General features: G+C 41.3%; 1 protein-coding gene across 2 annotated transcripts in view; it reads right to left on the bottom strand.

The window, feature by feature from the left end:
* The window catches only part of ELMO1 (engulfment and cell motility 1), a 320,050-nt gene that overhangs the window by 198,982 nt on the left and 97,662 nt on the right, over window positions 1–23,406 (bottom strand). Inside the window, exon 2 of one of the 2 annotated variants that reach the window (XM_083378295.1) lies at window positions 19,211–19,261. The exons of the other annotated variant lie outside the window; for it this stretch is intronic. The gene's annotated coding sequence lies outside the window, so the exon portion shown is untranslated. The remainder of the gene's footprint in view (window positions 1–19,210; window positions 19,262–23,406) is intronic. 2 annotated transcript variants of the gene reach the window in all.

The following is a 23,406-nucleotide window of genomic DNA, read 5'->3' as shown; positions in this document are numbered from 1 at the left end:
AGCCCCTACTCCAAATCTAATATGTAGCATTGTATATATGATATGAATATATTGACTTACAATGTTTATTTATTTATTTATTTATTTATTTATTTATTTATTTATTCGTTTTATATACCGCCCTTCTCCCGGAGGACTCAGGGCGGTGTACAGATCAAAGTAAGTATACAATAAACCAACAATAAAACAAATAAAACCCCAGATCTACAAATAAAACCCCAAATCTATCAGGCCAGGCCGGCTTGCTGGAATAGATAGGTTTTTAAATCTCGCCGAAAGGTGCAAAGGTCGGGGGCCATCCGGATTTCGGCTGGTAAGCGGTTCCAGAGGATTGGCGCACCCACCGAGAATGCTCTCCCCCTGGGGGTCACCAGCCGGCATTCTCTGACCGGTGGCACCCTGAGGAGGCCCTCTCTGTGGGAGCGCACAGGACGGAGGGGTGTTGACGCTGGCAGTAGGTGCTCCCGTAGGTATTCCGGACCCATGCCATGTAGGGCTTTATATGTCATCACTAGCACCTTGAATTTCACCCGGAAGGCAACTGGAAGCCAGTGCAGCTCACGAAGCAGAGGTGTAATATGGGAGTATCGGGGAGCCCCCAAAAGCGTCCATGCAGCTGCACTCTGTACCAGCTGAAGCTTCCGAGTGGCTCTCAAGGGCAGCCCCATGTAAAGAGCGTTGCAGTAGTCAAGATGAGAGGTCACAAGTGCATGGGTGACTGTACGTAAGGCATCCAGGTCCAGATAGGGTCGTAGCTGGCGCACCAGACGAACCTTAGTGAAAGCCCCCCTAGTCACAGCTCCTATGTGATCTTCTAAGGAGAGCTGTGAATCTAGGAGGACACCCAGGTTGCGAGCCCTATCTACGGGGGGCAGTAACTCGCCCCCAATATTAAGGGATGGAATACTCTGAATATCCTGACATGCCGGTATGTACAGCCATTCAGTCTTGTCCGGGTTGAGTTAAAGCCTGTTCCTCCCCATCCATTCCCGGACCGCTTCCAGGCAACGGGACATCACGTCAAGGGTTTGGGGTCGAGATGAAAAGCTGGGTGTCATCAGCATACTGATGATAACCCACTCCAAAACCACGGATGATCTCACCTAGCGGCTTCATATAGATGTTAAACAGGAGAGGTGAGAGGACTGACCCCTGAGGAACTCCATAAATGAGAGGCCTCGGGGTCGATCTCTGGTCACCCGCCAACACCCACTGTGAACGTTCCAGAAGGTAGGAGGAGAACCACTGAAGAACAGTGCCTCCCACTCCCAATCTCCTGAGACGCCGAAGTAAGATACCATGGTCGATGGTATCAAAAGCCGCAGAGAGGTCTAATAGGACCAGGACAGAGGAATGACCCCTGTCCCGAGCCCGCCAGAGATCATTCATCAGAGCGACCAATGCCGTCTCCGTGCTGTGTCCGGGCCTGAAACCCGATTGGTACGGGTCTAGATAATCAGTATCTTCTAGGAACAGAGGAAGCTGATGCGCCACTACGCTCTCAACAACCTTTGCAAGAAAGCGAAGGTTGGAGACCGGGCGAAAGTTGTTTAAAACAGCTGGGTCCAGGGAAGGCTTTTTGAGGAGGGGTCTCACCACCGCTTCTTTCAAGGCTGCGGGGAAACTGCCCTCTTTCAATGAAGAAGTTACCACTGCATGGATCCAGCCTCGTGTCCCATCCCGAGCCGAATAAACCAGCCAGGAGGGGCACGGGTCCAATAAGGATGTAGTGGAGCTTAGCTTCCTCATGATCCTTTCTACCTCGTCCAGAGTCACAGGATCGAACTCTTCCCAGATAACATCAACAAGACTGTCCATGTTCTCATCGTCAGACTCTGCCCAGTCGGAATCCAGACTGGTCCGGATCCGAGCGATTTTGTCCAGCAGATGTTGGCTAAATTCCTCAGCACGACCCTGCAAGGGATCCTCCTTCACCTCTAGATTAAGGAGGGAGTGGGTCACCTTAAACAGGGCGGTCGGGCGATTATCTGCGGATGCGATAAGGGCAGCAAAGTAATTAGACCTTGCCCTCCTTAGCGCCGCGAGATAAGACCTCGTAAAGGACCTTAGTTGCGATCGGTCGGATTCGGATTGGCTGGATCTCCAACAGCTCTCTAGGCCCCGTCTCTGCCGTTTCATCTCCCGGAGCTCCGTAGAAAACCATGGAGCCCACTGGGATCTGCAACGGGTCAGGGGCCGCATGGGTACAACTCGGTCGAGTGCTTCTGTGGCTGCCTTTTCCCAGGCTTCCACCATGGCACTGGCCGAGCTATGAGCAAAGGAGGCAGGTGGGGGGCCAAGCGCTATTTGGAACCGCCCAGGGTCCATAAGCCGCCTAGGGTGGTACCATTTCATTGGTTCAGTAACCCCACGACGGGGAGTGGCAAAGCGGAAGGTCAGCCCCAGGAGATGATGATCTGTCCATGACAGGGGCGTAACAATTGGAGAGCCCCCACCCAGATCATCTAACCACTGTCCAGATAGGAAAATCAAATTGAGCATGTGTCCTCCTACATGAGTTGTGCCCTGGATTATCTGTGTCAGGTCCATGGCCGTCATGGAAGCCATGAACTCCCGAGCCAACTCAGATGATCTCCCCAGGGATGGTAAGTTGAAGTCACCCAAGATCATAATTTTGGGGAACTCAACCACCAGTCCCGAGAGGATGACAAGAAGCTCGGGCAGGGCTGCTGCTACGTGACTAGGTGAAAGGTACACTAGCAGCAAGCCCAATTGAGCCTTAGGGCCACATCTAAGGAAGAGAGACTCACACCCGGCTATTTGGACAACAGTGGCCTCTCGTGGATACAGGTTCTCCCTCACCGCTACTGCCACTCCCCCGCCTCTTCCCTGAGCCCGAGGCCTGTGTAGCACCCAGAAACCTGGTGGGCAAAGATCTACCAAAGGGACACCACCCTCAGGTCCTAACCAGGTTTCCGTAATGCAGGCCAGATCCGCATGTTCACTCTCAACCAAATCTCGGATGAGAGGAGCTTTATTGACTATGGATCTGGCATTAAGATATACAAGCCTGAGCTCAGGTGGTTGATTATCTTCGCTCCCGGTACCACGGGCCAAAACCAGAGGGTCGGAGTGCATCACCGCTTGAAGATAGTGGGGACGCACTCCCGGATGTTGATGCTGTCCTCTGTTCGGACACCTACTGCCATTCCCTACCGTCGTTGGAATAGGTAATCCCAAACTCCGCTTCGGGGCCCCGAGGGTAGCTAGTCTAAGCTCCCTCTCAGCGTGATCAATCTCAGGCCTGGCCTGAGTAGCGGTTGGTGGACACCTCCCGGTATCTGACCGAAACTCTAAACCCTCCCCTCTCCCTAACCCCATAAAAAATTTAGCTAGAAAATTAACCAGGGACCTCTTATTAGGTTTGTAACCGAGGCCCCTATCCCTGCCCAGCCATCTCTCTGGGTCCCAACAATTGGGCCCTTCATCAAGAGGTAGATTGGTAAGTGAGGCGGGTCGCATCCAGGAGGAGGGGGAACCCCTAAGGGCGAATAAGGCAGTGATGGAGTACTTGAGACGAGTCATGTTGCCCCTGAAGTAGCTGGCACTATATTGAGCTGCACTGCAGAATAAATCTATTTTGTCCATATATTTGGCAGCTGTCTCTCCTAGCAAAACATATACGCAGCTTATATTTAGTGAAATTATTTCTGCCTTCTCTGCTTGACTCATTACACATACATATTCATCTTCTCCCCTAAGGGGGAAAATCAAGATGAAAGACTATATATATATATATATATATTAATATGTATATGTATATGTACACACACACACACACACACACAAAAAAATTAAGCATTTAAACGTTAATGTTGTTAGTTGCAAAGTCATGTCCGACCCATCGTGACCCCATGGACAATGTTCCTCCAGGCCTTCCTGTCCTCTACCATCTTCTGGAGTCCATTTAAACTCACACCTATTGCTTCAGTGGCTCCATCCAGCCACCTCATTCTCTGTCATCCCCTTCTTCTCTTGCCCTCAACCTTTCCCAGCATTAGGTTCTTCTCCAGTGAGTCCTTCCTTCTCATTAGGTGGCCAAAGTATTTGAGTTTCAACTTCAGGATCTGGCCTTCTAAAGAGCAGTCCTCTAGGACTGATCGGTTTGAACGCCTTGCAGTCCAAGGGACTCGCAGGAGTCTTCTCCAGCACCATAGTTCAAAGACCTCAATTCTTTGGTGCTCAACCTTTCTTATGGTCCAACTTTCACAGCCATACATTCCAAGTGGGAAGACCATAGCCTTGACTCTACGCACTTTTGTTGGCAGGGTGATGTCTCTGCTTTTTAGTGTGCTGTCTAGATTTGCCACGGCTTTCCTCCCCAGGAGCAAGTGTCTTTTATTTCTTGGCTGCAGTCCCCCGTCTGCGGTGATCTTGGAGCCCAGGAAAATAAAATCTGTCACTACCTCCATTTCTTCCCCATCTCTTTGCCAGGAATTGAGAGGGCCAGATGCCATGATCGTGGTTTTCTTAATGTTTAGTTTCAACCCAACTTTTGCACTCTCCTTCTTCACTCGCAACAAGAAGCTCTTTAATTCCTCTTCACTTTCTGCCATTAGAGTGGTATCATCTGCATATCTTAGGTTGTTGATATTTCTCCTGGCAATCTTAATTCCAACTTTAGATTCATCTAGCCCTGCCTTTCTCATGATGTGCTCTGCATATAAGTTAAATAGGCAGGGTGACAGGGTCCGGAGTACCTTAGGGAACACCTGCTGCCGGTGTCTACTTCCCTCCGCCCTGTGCGTTCCCACAGAGAGGGCCTCCTCAGGGTGCCACCGGTCAGAGAATGTCGACTGGTGGCCCCCAGGGGGAGATCCTTCTCTGTGGGCGCCCCGGAGCTATGGAACCAGTTACCGGTTGAGCTCCGGACGGCGCCCGATCTTCGCTCCTTTCGCCGCGATCTGAAAACATACTTGTTCGAGCAAGCCGGCCTGGCCTGAGGGGGGATTAGTGGGGTCTTTTTACTATTTTTATTGGGGTTTTTACCATGTATTAATTGTATTTTTAAATGGGCATGTATTTAATTATCTTTTAATTTTTGTAAATCTCTATGTTTATTCTTGCCCTGTACACCGCCCTGAGTCCTTCGGGAGAAGGGCAGTATAGAAATATTAATAAATTAAATTAAATTAAATTATACAGCCTTGCCGGACTCCTTTCCCAATTTTGAACCAATCAGTGGTTCCATGTCCAGTTCTCACTGTTGCTTCTTGACCCACATATAGGTTTCTCAAATTGCAGTTGTTAAGTTAGTAGGTTGTTGAGTGAATCTAGTTTCCCCATTGACTTTGCTTATTAGAAAGTCAGAAATGGTGATCACATGATCCCAGGACACTACAAACATCATAAATATGAATCAATTGCCAAGCATCTGAATTTCGATCATGTGACAAGGGGGTGTTGCAGTGGATATTAGTGTGAAAAATGGTCACTATTTGTCAGTGGTGTTGTAATCTTGAATGGTTACTAAAAAAACTGTTGTAAATTGAGGGCTACCTGTATAAGAGCCTTGGTGGAGCAGTGGGCTAATGCCTCCTTAAGTAACACCAGCTGCCTGCAATTATTGCAGGTTCGCATCCCACCAGGTTCAAGGTTGACTCAGCCTTCCATCCTTCCGAGATAGGTAAAATGAGGACCCAGATTGTTGGGGGCAATAAGCTGACTTTGTAAAAATGCCGCTGGGGGGGGGCAAAAGTCCTAATAAGCAGGCATATACATAGAATGAAGGCTATTGCTAAGCACATTTGATTTTTGCTTAGATTGTAAGCTGCCCTGAGTCTTCGAAGAAGGGCGGGATATAAATGGGATTAAAATAAAAAATAAAATAACCTAAAATTCACAAATCTCTGGAAAACTTGAGTTGAAAATATTACGGTGTTTAATAACTCTTTGTTAATATGTAATGGTATCTTTAAAACCTCTGAAAAATCACAAAAGGAATATACTTTACCAAAATGAACCAAAATCGTAATATATACATGTGGCTTGACTTTCATTCCATGATAATCTCTAGTGCTGTGATAAAATAAGCTTTGAGCACCTTGGAGAAAGCTTTCATAAAGGCTAAAAAGCTTTAGTATTGTCAAACATTTTATAAAAAATGTTTGAAACTTGTGTAATATACAAGTAATCTAAAAATATCCTATTTTGTAAAAGAAAATGAACTTGTATTCTAAAAAATGTTAAGTACATTCCATATAATTAAAAAACAAAACTCTGTATTGTTCAAAAACAAAAATGTTGAAGATTAATTAGGCTCCATAAGAAATGTCAACCTATGCACAATATTTCCACTGGTAATTTCATACTGGTCAAATATAATTACCATACAGTAGTAAACTAGCTCTTTGAAGGAAATTAGAAATATGTTAATGTGTGGTTAAAATATGCTCAAAAAATGGGATTTCTCTATTTATGTCTTGGATATATGATACCTAAACTGTTGCAACAAAGCAGATTATATGTTCCTGGGAGGATGTGTATAGACTCTAAAAGGTTAACATTTGTCAACTTTTGGTCTTTGAATGACTTTGTATTGACAGAGAGGCAAGGTATAGCTTTAATTTATTGGTTAAAATGGCTAAATGGGTTAAAGATTCTGCCCATTTGAGATGGATATTAGGTGTGCCTTTTCAGGAAATGGTATGATGTCTGTGATGGCCATTATATATTTGTTTTTGTTTCTGCTTGTTGATTACTATTTTGACTATCATGATAGCATTCAGAGTTGTTTCACCAAATGAGATGCCTTATAAATGGAATAAATATGTATATATTTATTTTTGACAATGTGAAATACTAATCACAATTTGAATTAGATTATTAATTATTTAAATTTTATTTTAATATTCTTTTTTCCTATTTTGCTTTTATCTTTTATTGTTCAATTCATGGCAGCATATAGTTTATTCCCTTTCAAAATGAAATCATTTTTATTTGCATTGTTTAAACAACTCAAAATTAGTTGGAAAAGAGAGGGCATAGTTATAAGTAAGCCTTATCTGATAAGCCACTGATCTTCCAATTTCCTCTACCTCATCAGAATGATATGTTGGATAGGACAGCAATAAAGCAGTAACAAAGTCTCCATAGCAAAATTCTTCTATAACTTTTATTATGCACTTTTAGTGGGCAGCCAAAAATGTTCATTTTTCAGTTTTTCAGATTAGCACTCTGTATTGTTTAATGCCAGTAGTTCCATTCTATTCATGTTCAAGACTATTGCTTTTATTAATACCTACTTTTTATTACTGGTTACAATCACAATAATTTGCTGTAAGCTATCTTTAGTATGTTACAGAAAAGCAAGAAACAAATGCTGAAAATGAAAGAAATAAAGTAATCCATTGCAAACACTGGCAGATTCCAAGTGTTTGTCCTTGTAAGTAGTGTGACAAGTCTCTAAAGGAAAAAACAAAAGTGGGAGGGAGGGCAAATTGACTGATATGATCCTGAGAAAAGCTTTAAGAATATACTGTGGTTTGATTAAGATTAAATAAGAAAAAAGTATATAAACATTAATCTTATTAAAAGTAATTTGAACTGGTAAATATGTAAAAGTAGATAGGATTGTTTGGGGGAAAAATGAAATAAAAAGCCTCTATCTTCAACAGGTGCATATATCTGCACAATAAAGCTAGCGTCAAACAGCTGCAATAAAAATAAAAGCAATTACAACTAAAAGTTATGGATTTAATCTGAGCATGGTATGCAGAATAAAAAATAGGAGGAAAAAAAATGATTCATATTGCTAAGACAGAAACAATAACAACATTGGAAAATTCAGCTATTACTTCTTATAACCTAGGAAACCAAGTGTGCCTGCGGAAGGTTCAGAAAGGGGGAGGGGGAACCTTAATGTCATAAGTAATCATACCAATTTACCAAAAGAGCAATAAACAGGTTGCATGTGTAACGATGCATACCAAAAATTATCCAGTTTAGCCAAACATTTAAATGAAGGATGATGATGATGTCTCAGCATGAGTAGATAATATGCAGAGAGCCACTTGATTTTGTAATGTCAATCAATACCAATTTCTATTAGCCATGACATTTCTCTGAGCTGCAAAACTATATCCAGTTACCTAGGAGAAAGATATACTGAACTCTGAAGGATATGCACAGGACTGCACTGGGTTATTTTCTTGTAATATTACTGGAGGAAAGCATATGATGGCTATACTATAACTTCCTTGCCAAAATAAGAGGAAAGAGGAAAGAGCATTCATCCCATAAGGACTAAAGAACCAAAAAACCCACCTCCTCAATTCTTTTTAAATATTTTATTTAGAATAATGAACTACAACAGGGAAAGAAGTCTATATTGGATGGTAACAGCTGAACACACATAAAACAAATCACTAAAGATATATAAAGACAGTATCGGAAAACTTTCCAGTAATGCAGATCTCCTTCTCACCTTTTAAGTTCTCAACCTCTGATCACAACCTAGGTGTTTTTGTTAAAGATTAAGGATCAGTGCTAGTATCATCTCCATGTTTGTCAAAAACAGATCATGCCAGACAAATGTTATTGCATTCTTTGACCAAGTGACAAAATTAGTGAATCAGAGGAATGCTGTGGATATAATTTCCTTGGACTTCAGTAAATCATTTGATAAAGTAGATCACAACCTTCTAATTCATAAGATAGAAAAACATGGGTTAGAAAGAATCACCAGCAGATGGATTCATAGCTGGCTGACCGGCCGTACTGAGCGTTTGGTCCTCAATGGAACCGCATCTACATGGAGGGAATTATGTACACTGGAAGTTTTTAAGAAGAGCCATTTGTCTGAAATGGTATAGGGTTTCCTGCCTTAGCAGGGGGTTGGGCTAGATGACCTCCAAGGTCCCTTCCAACTTATGATGATGATGATGATGATGATGATGTAATGGGGTGCCCCAGGGCTCTATTCTAGGCCCAGTGCTCTTCAACATCTTCATCAATGATTTGGACGAAGGGACAAATGGGGAACTCATCAAATTTGCAGATGACACCAAGCTGGCAGGAATAGCCAACACTCCAGAAGACAGGCTTAAGATACAGGAGGATCTGGACAGACTTGAACACTGGGCACTATCTAACAAAATGAAATTCAATGTTGAAAAAAGTAAGATCCTACATTTAGGCAAGAAAAACCAAATGTACAGGTATAATATAGGGGGTTGTTGTTGTTGTTAGTTGCGAAGTCATGTCCGACCCATTGCAACCTCATGGACAACGTTCCTCCAGGCCTTCCTATCCTCTACCATCTTCTGGAGTCCATTTAGGCTCACACGTAGTGCTTCAGTGACTCCATCCAGCCACTCATTCTCTGTCGTCCCCTTCTTCTCTTGCCCTCAACCTTTCCCAGCATTAGGCTCTTCTCCAGTGAGTCCTTCCTTTTCATTAGGTGGCCAAAGTATCTGAGTTTCAACTTCAGGATCTGGCCTTCTAAAGAGCAGTCAGGGTTGATCTCCTCTAGGACTGACTGGTTTGATCACCTTGCAGTCCAAGGGACTCGCAGGAGTCTTCTCCAGCACCATAGTTCAAAGGCTTCAATTCTTTAGCGCTCAGCCTTTCTTATGGTCCAACTTTCACAGCCATACATTGCAACTGGGAAGACATAGCCTTGACTATACACACTTTTGTTGGCAGGGTGATGTCTCTGCTTTTTAGTGTGCTGTCTAGATTTGCCATGGCTTTCCTCCCCAGGAGCAAGTGTCTTAATTTCTTGGCTGCAGTCCCCATCTGCGGTGATCTTGGAGCCCAGGAAAATAAAATCTGTCACTACCTCCATTTCTTCCCCGTCTATTTGCCAGGAATTGAGAGGGCCGGATGCGATGATCTTGGTTTTCTTAATGTTTATTTTCAACCCAACTTTTGCACTTTCCTTCTTCACTCGTAACAACAGGCTCTTTAGTTCCTCTTCACTTTCTGCCATTAGAGTGGTATCATCTGCATATCTTAGTATAGGGGGTACCTTGCTCAATAGTAGTAACTGTGACAGGGATCTTGGAGTCCTAGTGGACAATCAATTAAATATGAGCCAGCAGTGTGCTGCAACTGCCAAAAAAGCCAACACAGTGCTAGGCTGCATTAACAGAGGAATAGAATCAAGATCACGTGAAGTATTAATGCCACTTTATAATGCCTTGGTAAGGCCACACTTGGAATACTGCATCCAGTTTTGGTCACCATGTTGTAAAAAAGACGTTGAGACTCTAAAAGTGTACAGAGAAGAGCAACAAAGATGATTAGGGGACTGGAGAGTAAAACATATAAGGAACAGCTGCTGGAATTGGGTATGTGTAGTTTAATGAAGAGAAGAACGAGGGGGGGCATGATAGAAGGGTTCTAATATCTCAGGGGCTGCCACAAAGAGGAGGAATTCAAGTTATTCTCCAAAGCACCCAAAGGCAGGACAAGAAGCAATGGATGGAAACTAATCAAGGAGAGAAGCAACCTAGAACTAAGGAGAAACTTCCTGACAGTTAGAACAATTAACCAGTAGAACCACCTGCCTCCAGAAGTGGTAAATGCTCCAACACTGGAAGTTTTTAAGAAGAGACTGGACAGCCATTTGTCCCTTCCAACATCAATATTATTATTATTATTATTATTATTATTATTATTATTATTATTATTATTATTATGTGTTGTTTGTCATTGATCTCATAACTTCCTTCATAAAAACAATTTTCAAATGTTTAAATCTGACCTGCTGTATCACATGTAGTATATACTGTATACGAGCTGTTCTTGATTAATTAAACTTCCATTAAGCATATATACTGTAAATTTTGCCACTGATATTCTCCAATCTTTGGTCTTATTATAAGCATGGTTCCTTTATTTCAATATTGCTCTTGCAGCTTTCAGTGTGTATGTGTGTGTGTCTGTATTTATGTATGTATGTATGTATGAAAAGTAGAGCAACAAAGATGATTAGGGGACTGGAGGCTAAAATGTATAAAGAATGGTTTCTGAAATTGGGTACATCTAGTTTAAGGAAGAAAAGGACTAGGGGTGACATGATACCAGTGTTCAAATATCTCAGGGGCTGCCACAAAGAAGAGGGAGTCAAGCTATTCTCCAAAGCACCTGAAGGCAGGACAAGAAGCAACCTAGAACTAAGGAGAAACTTCCTGACAGTTAGAACAATTAATCAGTGGAACAACCTGCCTCCAGAAGTAGTTCATCTATAAAGCAGGAAGGCTGTGCTGGACCAGACTGTAGTCAGTTTAGGAGTTAAGAACTGTGTTACAAGTATTTAGCATTCACAGGGTTAATGTTGTATCATTGAGTAAACTGTATTGTATGTAAGAACGTTTAACATTTAATGTTAAATGGCATTTCCTTAAGAGATGGCTTCTGGGAAATGTAGTCTAGTGTAGTTAGTCCTATAACTTATCTAGACCATGGGAGGAGTTAAAAAGTTCATTGCAGGACATCCTGGTTATGTGTCAGGTGGTAAAGCCTTTGTCTAAACAACCATGCTTCATGCATCGACTAGGAGCTGTAACCACGCATAGCTGAGATGGAGAATTATCCCTTTTTACCTATGCAAATGAACAGATATGGGCATATATATGCTTCTACAACCGGATGTCTTTACTGCAAAATGTAAGTCTTTGCTTAAAGTTCCTGGACAATAAAAGATATCTGTTATACAATTATTTTCATTGAGTTGAACTGTCTGGAATTCTGGAGTTACAAAGCATTTTAATTCTGGGAGCCAGAACAGTAAAAAGGGGTATAAATCTCCATGCCTCAGTAAAAAAGAGGAAAATATTCTTCATTTGGCTGAAGTAAAAGAATATTGTTTCCCTGTCTCTGTAAAAGATTCTATCTTCTTCTATCTTGCCTCTACTCATCATTCAAAATAAAAGAATAGGGAAATTCTCCATGCCTTGCCTGGCTGAAGTAAAAATCTGTCTGCTAGCCAGCGTTAACAAGCTCAATCTGCTTTGAGAGAAATGAATGGAGTTAACTAAGCAGCTTGCCTACTGAAAAGAGACTATTAACTTTTTATGTGTCTAGCTATAGCTATATCTTCATTAAGTGGCTACAAGCATTAATTTCTCTTCAGTGAAAAAGCCAGCATGTATGTTTGAATATCCGTGCCTGTTAATTGCAAAGAATCCAAGCCTCTATGTAAATTGGGGCCAGCATTTGCTTGGAATGAATGAAACGTCTTACTAGAACTTGAAAAGGTTGCATCCTTGCTGAAAGTTCAAAAGAATTGTATCTGTGTTGCCTCTCCCTGCCCATGCAAAACTGCTCAAGAAAGATGGGGAACTGCATATTAGCTAACTACTTTAAAGCATCCTGTTCTTTGTCTCAACGAGCCAGCATAAAACACGTTGATCAGAGCAGTTCAACAAACCGCTTTACCCACGTAGAGAAAGCATCCCCTAGTGGCTAAAGAAGGAACTTTGCTGAAGCCTTTACCCACAGTGAGCATCCCCTAGTGGTTAAAGAAGGAACTTTGCAGAAGCCTTTACTCACAGAGAGCACCCCCTAGTGGTGAAAGTGTGAAATCCATTGAATTCATCCAAAATAGCTAGGAAGTTTCCTGAGCTTGTGTTAACCATAGCGGAGTGTCCTATTGCTTCAGAAGAACTGGTTCAGCCAACCAACCTTGAAGAACCGGTCCAAACCACTAATCCTGAGATGTGCATAGAACCTGAAGTCCAAGCTTCAGTGGGGCCAAAGACATCTCAGAAACCCTATGACCTGAGGCAACAAAGAAAGCCTACTGAAGTCATGTAGTGAAGCCTGATGGAGAAATGGAATGCACTCCATCAACATCATGAAAGATACTGTGAGAAGTTACAAAACTCTGCGAAGCATCCAAAGAGGAGCTTTCTCCCAAACATACTCTCTTATTGAAGGAGTTTTTCTTCAAATGGAAAGACTACGAGCATTGTCTCGAAGAGGTCCAGTCGCAGCTGGGGGATCTAACACTCGAAAAGAAAATGCAACACCTCAAGCTAAAAAACAAGGAACGTGAAAAGTTCCTAGAAAGTAATAACTTGTCTCCCTGAGGTTGAGCTACACATGAAAGACACACCACTTGAGAAGGTCACGTCCAAAGTGTCCCATCATTCACAAGCATCATCTCATCATTCTAATGCATCTTCTCACCTCAGCAGTGTGTCAAAGCAAGCTCATGTCTCAGGCACCTCCTGTCACTCTAAAATATCTTCTCGTCACAGCCATTCATCCCGAGGCTCGAGGACAGAGAGCCTGGCCACTCAAGCTATAGAAGCACGAGTCAACGCCGCAGAAGCCATAGCAGTTTTGCCTGTAGCAAAAAAAGAGCAGCTGCTAAAGTTAGAAATGGCTGAAACAGATCTACGTCTGGCAAGAGCCAAGCAGCTGCAGAAGATAGAAATGGCCAAACTGGAGACCAAAACAGCTCTACAGATGGCAAAAAGCAGAGCATCTGTTAAAGGAAGAAGTGGTCAAAGCAGCTATACGTGTAGCTAGGCAAAAGGAAGAAACAGCCATAGCCCAGGCCAGGATTGAGTTTCTATGGAGCAAACAGGAGGCTGCAGAGGCAAAGGCTCAGGCCAACCTTGAGTTTTCACAGCTTGAACAGGAGGCAGCAGAAACAACCACAAAAGCAGCAGCTTTACAGAAAAAGCTAGACGATGCTACCTTAATACCCAAGTTTGAGAGGCCAGAAGGTGGAAACTCATATAACCGTGTCAGGGCCTACATAGATGACCAGAACGCACTATGTTAAGAGTGGGAGGAGGCAACATGGTCGGTCACATATCTCCCGAGGCCAAGTGACCAAGGAGGAGAATCTCGACCACCAGATGTGCCAACCAGTCAGGAAGCTGGCAATGCGCTACCTGACTCACAAGATCTTCCCCTCAGATCTGTAAAATTCACCCCAGCAGACCAAGGTGCAAGGGGTGAGCAAATTAGCACATCTGCAATGACGAAAACTCCTCAGCAGGTAGGCACACAAAAAATCACAGTTCCTGAGCTCAATGCAAAGGCAAAGGAACTCCAGCCAGACCCTCAAGGCCCTTCGTCTGCACCACAGGAAGTTACCCTCAACAAGAAGTATTCTGAAGAAAACTGCCAGCCGTCTGTGCCACATTCCCTTGCTCTTGGGAGCAATGCTTATGAGGATCAACAAGAATCCACTGATCGTGCTAATGATGACCTCAATGCTGTACCAGCTCAGCCTGATGGCAAATCCTGCACAACACCAATTGGTCCTCCAACATCCTGGAGAAGGAGGTTGGATTTGTGAGGGTACAAGGTCTGCTTCAAATGCTGTGAGTCTACGGAACAGGCGGGTAAAGCTTGCACAGCTAAGGGGAAGTGTCACCCAAGCAAGAGTGACAATTACCCGGGAGCCCAGCATCCAGACTCTGAGCAGCTACAACAAGCAACTTCTACTCCTTCTTCAACCAAGGAGCACCAGCATGGCTCCAAAAAGCGCCCGGAGACACTTGCCAAAGTCGACTGCATGTCAGCATGTAGTGATTTGCCATTACCAAGTGCACCCCCAAGCAAAGAAACTCCTTTCACAACGTGCACTGTGCAACAGAGCACAGTGGGAGGAAAGTCACTGAACTCCACATCCAGTCATTAGATGGGAGTTCATGGTTCCTACCATCGCCATTGCCAGAATGGGATGCCTCACCAGACAATCGCAGTCAAATTCCAACACCAGAGGTAACATGCACCATACCTCACCTGAAGCACATGGATGATCATCTTCCTGATCATCTAAATCCTGAAGCTGAAATCTTGCCTCTGTTGGGAGTAGACCCCCAACACCTTTGCCTACCATGGAATGGTCAGAGGCCCAAGAAGCCCCCCAATTGCCTTTAAGATGGAACTGGATGGGTCATCCCAGGAACGGTCTGTGTTGACCAGCTGCAAACTCCAACCCAGATGAATATCTCAACGACCTCCATTCACAGTAATGGGACAGAAACCCATCTGAAACCATGCCAAGAACACTTCACGCTTGTGACAACCAAACCCGTTTTGGAAGTGACAGTGTTCCAGACCAGCAAAAATCATGACTTAGCCTTGTCAATAGAGGACAAAGACTTTCTAGAGCTCATGGATAAGGAATGCCTGCAGGATGCCACAGGGAGTTGGATAGCCCCACTACTTTTCTGTATAGCCAGGCAGCGCCTGCCTAACAATCTTAAGTGAGCTCTCTCTTGCCGCAACAGTCTGAGGAGAGTTATGAACAAAAAGCCCAAAATGAAAGCTCATCTAGTAGAGTTCATGGAAAAGATGTTCTAGAGCGGACACCCAGAACCTGCCCCACCACTGCAGAAAGATGAAGAATGCTGGTACCTACCATTCTTCAGAGTGTACCACCCACAAAAGCCAGGGCAGATAAGTCTTTGATGCCAGTGCACAGTACCAAGGCATCTCTTTGAACAAAGTCTTTCTCACAGGGCCTGACCTCATCAACAGTCTGCTTGGAGTGCCCATCCGCTTCAGAAAGGAAGATGTGGCAGTCATGGCTAACATCCAGCAGATGTTTTATTTGTTCTACATCAGGGAAGATCATCGCAATTACCTGCGCTTCCTGTGGTTCAGCGATGACCAACACAGTCAGCAGATAACAGAATAAAGAGTGTAAGTGCATGTCTTTGGAAATGACTCTTCCCCCGCAATCGCTAACTACGGCCTGCAACGCACCGCCTGTATAGGTGAAGCCGAACGTGGTGCAGATGCCAGATGCTTCACAGAATAGGATTTCTATGTCAATGACAGCTTAAAATCTGTACCCACTACAGCAGAGGCTATAGACCTACTAAAAAGGACACGAAAGATGTTAGTGGCAGCTAACCTTAGACTGCACAAAACTGCATCCAACAGCAAAAAAGTGTTGGCAGCCTTCAATCCTGAAGACCACGCTAAAGGTCTACAGGACCTCAACTTTGGCACAGACAATCCTCGCTTCCAACTCAGTCTCGGTTTGTGTTGGGACTTGAAGAAGGACATCTTCACTTTTAGAACTCTGGCAAAGAACACTGCCTTCACAAGAAGATTACTGTCAACAGAAGAAGGGAGGCTTCTTCTGCGTGCACTGTCCCAAGACATCACAAACTGGAACAAGCCACTTCCGCCAGAACAGAAGCAAGACTGGGAGATGTGGCATGGATCCGTAAGTTCCATCCAAAGCGCCCACATACAGAGCACGCATGTTCCCATCTCACTTGCTGCCACAACAAAGAAAAAGCTGCATGTGTTCTCAGATGCTTCGACAAAAGCAATAGCAGCTGCAGGACACATCAGAATCTACAGTGGGGAGAGCTACGTAGGTTTCGTTATGGGAAAGGTGAAACTAACACCATAACAAGCTCATACCATACCAAGGTTGGAACTCTGCGGTGCCGTACTGGCCATAAAACTGACATCGAAAACAATAGACCTTGAACTGCGATCCACCACCTCCTACACAAACAGCGAGGTGTTGCTGTGCTGCATCTACAACTAAAGCAGACACTTCTACGTCTATGTAAACAATAGGGTAGAAAGGATTAAAAGATCTTCAGTCCCTGAGCAATGGCAACATGTGCCAATAGATCAGAACCCTGCGGACCAAGCTAAGCAGTCCATTCTTGCATCACATTTGGCAGAATCGATCTGGCTAAAGGGTCCTGAGTTATCGGCTCATCCAGACAGCCTGATGTCACAGAGACCAGAATACTATGTGCTTCTAGATCTAGGTCAGGATGCCAACATTCAACCTCAGGCACCCAACAAATTTCTCAGACAGGATGAGAAAACGAACATCCATTGCTTGTTGACAATGGGCAAGAAAACAGAGAAACCATCTGCTAGCCATTTCCTAGAACCAGCCCACTTTAAATGCTCCTCCAGATGGAGACCCCGCATATTTGGCATAGCAGTGATAGTCCTGTTCACTTGTCTTAGCATCCAAGGAACTAACTTTGTAGGAGCCTGCAAGGCCTTACAAACTATTGAAGGCATTTGCCATGACCCAGTAATTGACAAGTTCCTAAAGGCCCAAAATTGTGTTCGGACATTCAATCCTCCCCATGCATCTCACATGGGAGGAGCGTGGGAGCGCATGATTGGCATTGCCCACAAAATTCTGGACTCTATGTTGACAACATTGCCCACACTGATGCATGAGGTCCTCACTACCCTCATGGCAGAAGTAGCAGCCATCATCAACACTCAACCTTTGATTCCAGCTACTTCTGATCCTGGAAATCCTTTGGTTCTAGTTTCTTCTGATCCTGAAAATCCTTTGGTTCCAGTTTCTTCTCATCCTGAAAATCCTTTGGTTCCAGTTTCTTCTCATCCTGAAAATCCTTTGGTTCCAATTTCCTTGGATCCTGAAAATCCAACCATTCTTGCCTCAGCCTCCTTGCTAACCCAGAAGACAGGCGATTGGCCAGCACCATCAGGGAACTTTGTTCCCAAAGACATGTACAGTATAAACAGCAATGGAGACAAGTGTAACTACTTGCCAACACCTTCTGGAAGCATTGGAAGCAAGAATATTTGTCTACCCTTCAAGATGGCCACAAATGGAAGACCAAAGAGCCCAACCTAGAAGAAGGAGACCTTGTCTTGTTGAGAGACTAGGATGCCCATTGGAACTCTTGGCCCATGGGACTTGTGCACAGGTCCTACCCAGCTCTGATAGACTAGTTCGTCAAGTTGAATCCAGATCGTGAAGCCACAAAAGTCAGGTCGCAACTTGCAGATTCTCATTAAAAGGCTTTACACCAGACCGATCTCTGACCTGGTCCTGTTGCTGAAGAAGACAGAACTTGAAGATTGAACTTTGAACTATGCATATTGTATCTATCTCATGATTGCATTGTTTTATGTAATGCCTTGTTTATCTCAGTTACAGTTATGCATGTTTTGTATTTACCTTATAGTTATGCATGTTTTGTAATTACCTTATAATTATGCGTGCTTGATGCCATGTTTTCACCTAGTCTAGTTAACAGTCAGTTAGTAGTGAAAATTGCATTGTTTGGTGCTATGTTTTTTGCTTATTCTAGTTAATTAATATTGGAAATTTATATTTCCAAGTGGGGAGTGTGTTGGACCAGATTGTAGCAAGCTTAGGAGTTAAGAACTGTGTTAGAGTATTTAGCATTTACAGGGTTAATGTTGTATCATTGAGTGAACTGTATGTAAAAACGTTTAGCATTGAAAGGGTTAAACGCCGTTTCCTTAAGAGATGGATTCTGGGAAATGTAATCTAGTGTAGTTAGTCCTATAGCTTATCTAGACTGGGAGGAGTTAAAAAGTTTATTGCAGGACATCCTGGTTACGTGTCAGGTGGTAAAGTCTTTGTCTAATCAACCATGCTGCACGCATCAACTAGCAGCTGTAACCATGCATAGCTGAGATGGAGAATTATCCCTTTTTACCTATGGAAATGAACAGATATGGACATATATGTGCTTCTACAACCAGATATCTTTACTGCAAAATGTAAGTCTTTGCTTAAAGTTCCTGGACAATAAAATATCTGTTGCACAATTATTTTTGTTGAGTTGAACTGTCTGGAATTCTTGAGTTCCAAAGCATTTTAATCCTGGGAGCCAGAACAAAGGCTATAAAAACATTGCAAAAATCTTTTTTGACACAAGAAATACTGTCCAGGTAGAAGGAAGATAAGATTCAACTAGAAGTTAATGTCTCAAAAGCAATGAAGAAATTGAAGCTAAAAGACACTGCCTATCTCAGCAAGGCAATGATACAAAACTTAACTAAAATTCAATCAAAATGTGCTTATATGAAAGAAAACACTTTTTAAAATACTCTTCGCAGTTATTACAAATCTTTGGGGAAATCTCAAACATGCAAATAATTTCTGAGTTAGAATCATTGTGCATGGATGAGTGAGGGGAGGGGGAATCCAAGCATAGAAACAGAAAGAATTTTGCCTGGTTACAGGAAATAATTGATAGTTATTATTTCTTTCAAAGTAGGGATTAAAAATTACTTAATCAAGTGGCATCTGAACTTCTGTGGCTGCCATATTCATATACAATTTGATCCTTAATTTTTCCATTCAACTATATAAATTAATGTCACCTATCCTCACAAATTAATAGTATAGCATATCATATGGACTATGTTACAATAATCATGATAACAGCATAAGAGATAGGGAAATTAGATATATGCAAATGTATCAGCAACTTACCGGTGATGTTGTTAATCGAAGTATTGCTCCATTTTTAATTTCATTACGATTCTAAAAAAAGAAAATCCCAATGTTAAATACTGATATAATTTGACATATCATATCTCCATCTTCAGCTTTTTTTGGCAGGTTGTTGGAGACATCACAGAAAAATGACATGTCTGAGCTTTGGCTAATCTCCAGAAAATGAAGAATAACCACTGCTTCCCCCCCACATGAACCAAAAACATAAGAAGAGAAATGTAGAGTATGCAGTCTAATGCAATTAAACCCTATGGTAATGGATTTAGGAGTCAGAACATTTACATCCCAACAACTCTGCCTACTCACTTAATGAGCCTATTCAGGTTAGGTGAGAAATTAAACCACCCCTGGAGGACATATGTGGGGTTCCCCTAATCAACTTGCTCAAACCAAAGAAATTACTTGGATAAGTAGTGAAATGTTTCAAACCAACAAGAAATATAATTGGCATGATTCAATGTCGACATTAAGTTGCTTGTGAACAATTGGCTCTTACAACTAACAAACTGATGGGTTGCAACCTAAGGCAGAATAAAAATGAACTGTTCCGCCTAGATTCACATATGGCATTTTCTACCTAGATATCCCACTGCATTTGATTCATATTTCCCTTATTCTTCACCATAAAATTACAATAATTCCAAAGCTAAAGTTGAATTTGTGCTGTGCTATGGTAGACAGTAACCTAAATATGCAGGCAAGCTTATGATAAAATCATGCTTTGGAGAAAAAAAAAGGGAAGAGTGTACTTTGGGCATGTGCACTTTGTGAAATTGTATTCTGCCTCCCATCCATCCAAGACATGTTAAACTGGCTGCATAGCTGAAGAGGACCAAGTTTCAGCTTTTTCTCTGACAATCAACTGATGATTTTCTGTAGAAAGGCTATATCTGACACATGACAGTGAAACAGCTCCTTTTTCTGTCAGTGCTAGAAAGATATAGATTAGCATGAAAATATGTGTACTATTTTGATTTACTCTGAAATTACATATATATCTGAAACCAGCACGTTAATGCATTCCAATATTTCATTATCTATCCATAAGATTATAAGTGAAGAGAGATATAGTCTCTCCTTTGAAAGAAAAGACAGGGAGAAAAGATACTTTGATTTTTGTTTGAAAACCAAAATGAAAGGATATAGCTTCAGTCCTTTTAAATATAAATTTACGTGTTTCCCAGTTTTGCAGCAACTTCTAGTTTTCAAGCATAAGTTTAAATTACCACATCCTACGTCAAAGCTGTTGTAAATTGCCCCTATGAAACTTAACTCTACGGTGACGTCATATAATTCTGGAGCTTGTAGGCTGCTGAAACCCATCATTAAGCATCTGTAGCACTGCAATGTTTCCTCGGGCATACTGCAATATACAATCTTAATACCACTGAAACTAGCCACTGAGATCTGATACCAGAAATTTGCCTCTTAAGCAAAACACATGGATACTAATATAGACATGAAAATATGCAGACATCAAATGGGTTTTTTAAGCAACCAAGGACCTAAAAACTCAAGCAAAGTCTTTTATAATTTCATCACAATACAGACACCGACATATGTGAAAATTCTCTTCCATTATTCAGTCAAGCTGGATCACTCTGGGATATTTCTTGTTTTACTGATCAACATTGTATTATTGTAATGTTTGAAAAACGTTGGCCTAAATTACATAATTCATACCTAGAAAAATGAAGTGAAATATTTTCTCCTTGCCTTTGAGAAATAATCAAGCAATACATCTCACAGCAATTTATATGAAAATGGTACCTTCAAATTCTGAAAGCAAACTAGTGATTTGCTTTCCCAGCCCCTAGTTTATTTTGGAGGGGCAGGGTAGAGTGGGGTTGGTTTGGTTTGTTGGTAAATATCATTGTTTATAGCCTTAGGCCATGAAAATTCCCTGAAGATACAAATGAATAAGTGGAGGAACTAAGAAGTTACAGTATAGTGTATGAAAATTAAGGCTTTGTTTTCCCCTCAACTGATATCAATCACAAAAAGGGCAGCAGAATAGAAATGATTTATATGCATGAAATTGTATGTACAACAGAAAGACGTAAATATCCAGTGTCAATGCAAGACATGTGCTTAAGCCTTCTGAAGCAAGGATGAAAAGAAGATAGGATATTCCAGTAGTTCCCTAGGTAACCAGAAATAGATCACAAAACTGCTGACAATGATGGCAACAAATTACTCCCCACTTTTCCCACTTGATTCCTTAAAAAGTGGGCAATGATTAAGAATAGATATTTTTCTGGAAAATCTAGCAGTTCATGTCAGTTTTAGTAATCAAACAATACATCAATAGATTTAGAATTATTTAACTGAAAAAGATTATATTTTTGCATTAACTGGCGAATCACAGTTTAAAAGAAAATCAAGAAATATATTGCAATTTATCCATTTTGAATATGAGGAGTTGCAGAGACTCAATTCAGGCATAAATAATGACATTGTTCAATTACAATCAGAACAGTCATAAAAAAGCCTGAAAGCATCTTATATTGATAGAATTAATCCCAAAACATCAACTCTCTAAATGGGAAATACCGGCTTTCCAGTTAAAAATCCAATCTTGATTTTCATTCCTAAACAATTACCGTACTTAAAAATCTGCTAGGAAACAGTTTATACATTAACCCAAGGCATATTCAACAGAATTGAACTACATTCAATATATTAAGTTTTTAATAGAAACATTTTGCACAAATTTAATCTGCCTATATAATGTCAATAATATCAATGAAAGCAAAGAAATTTCAAATAAAAAAAACTCTGATCCTGACCACTGATTAAAAAATTAAAGTTGGCAAGTTTGGAGAACTCTGCTCTAGATCTATTTGCACTCAGAACCCCTTCCCAATTTTACAGGGTATTACTAAACCACACTTGTTTGTACTTACTAATTTTTTTCCTCTTCTAAAGTTGATGCAATTGTAAAGTATTTATTTATTGAAACATAAAAATCACAGTATGAAACCTAATAAAATATTAACTAATAAAATATTTTTTCATGAAAAATTGTATTTTTTAACAAATTAAAATAACAAGATGAGTGAAATTGTGATCCCTGAGAGATCTCAGACAACACTTTAAGAAACTGTAATATATAATCTAACTATTAGTTATAATATTTGAAGAATTGCAGGGTTTCCACTTTTAGCCAATCTATGCATACTTGATAATGTTATTAAAAACTTTCAATTTCCTTTTTTCATTCCTAACAGAGAAATTTTGATACTACATGAAACAAAAATTCAGGCATATAACAATTATATTTTGTTCATCAGAGTGAATGGGTTAATTATAGGATAACAGCTAAAAGGATCAACTTTAAAAGGGAAAAATCTTTTCAATAGCTCATGATTAAGCATAAACTAATTATTAAATTAGTTGGCTCCTTCATTCTGCCTCACATGATTCTCCAATAATTGTTTCTGGCTTCTAGATTGTACTTTAACTGGGGCAGCTTGAGCCTGATGAAAACTGGGACAATCAGAGCACATTTTTACTCACTCAAAGAGGAATCAATGGCTGTAATGCTTATTCTAACATGTCACTGCATTATTTGATGCAGTTGAATAAAAGGGTAATGAGGACAATGGTTTTGTGCATTTGGGAATATGGAGTTTAATAAGAAGTATGTAAGGATACCTTAAGGGGAAAAAAGAAAGGAACAGGCAAGGTTTTTTTGTATCTTCATTATATTATATTAATAGTTTTTATTGGGATCATCTACTTGACAAAATAATAATAATAATAATAATAATAATAATAATAATAATAATAATAATAATAATATTAATATTAATAATAATAATAATAATAATAATAATAATAATAATAATAATAATAATAATAGAGTTGGAAGGTACCTTGGAGGTCATCTAGTCCAACCCCCTGCTCAGGCAGGAAACCCTATATTATTTCAGACACATGGCTCTCCAGTCTCTTTTTAAAAACTTCCAGTGTTGGAGCATTCACAACTTCTGGAGGCAGGTTGTTCCAAACAAAACTCCAAAAATGGGCCGGACAAAATTATTGGCACTCTTTCAAAATTGTGGGTAAATAAAATTGTTTCAAGCATGTGATGCTGCTTTAAACTCACCTTGGGCAAGTAACAGGTGTGGGCAATATAAAAATCACACCTGAAAGCAGATAAAAAGGAG

This window comes from Vipera ursinii, assembly GCF_947247035.1.
Source record: "Vipera ursinii genome assembly, chromosome: Z".
NCBI classification, from domain to species: domain Eukaryota; kingdom Metazoa; phylum Chordata; class Lepidosauria; order Squamata; family Viperidae; genus Vipera; species Vipera ursinii.
This window is presented reverse-complemented; position numbering and strand designations above follow the sequence as displayed.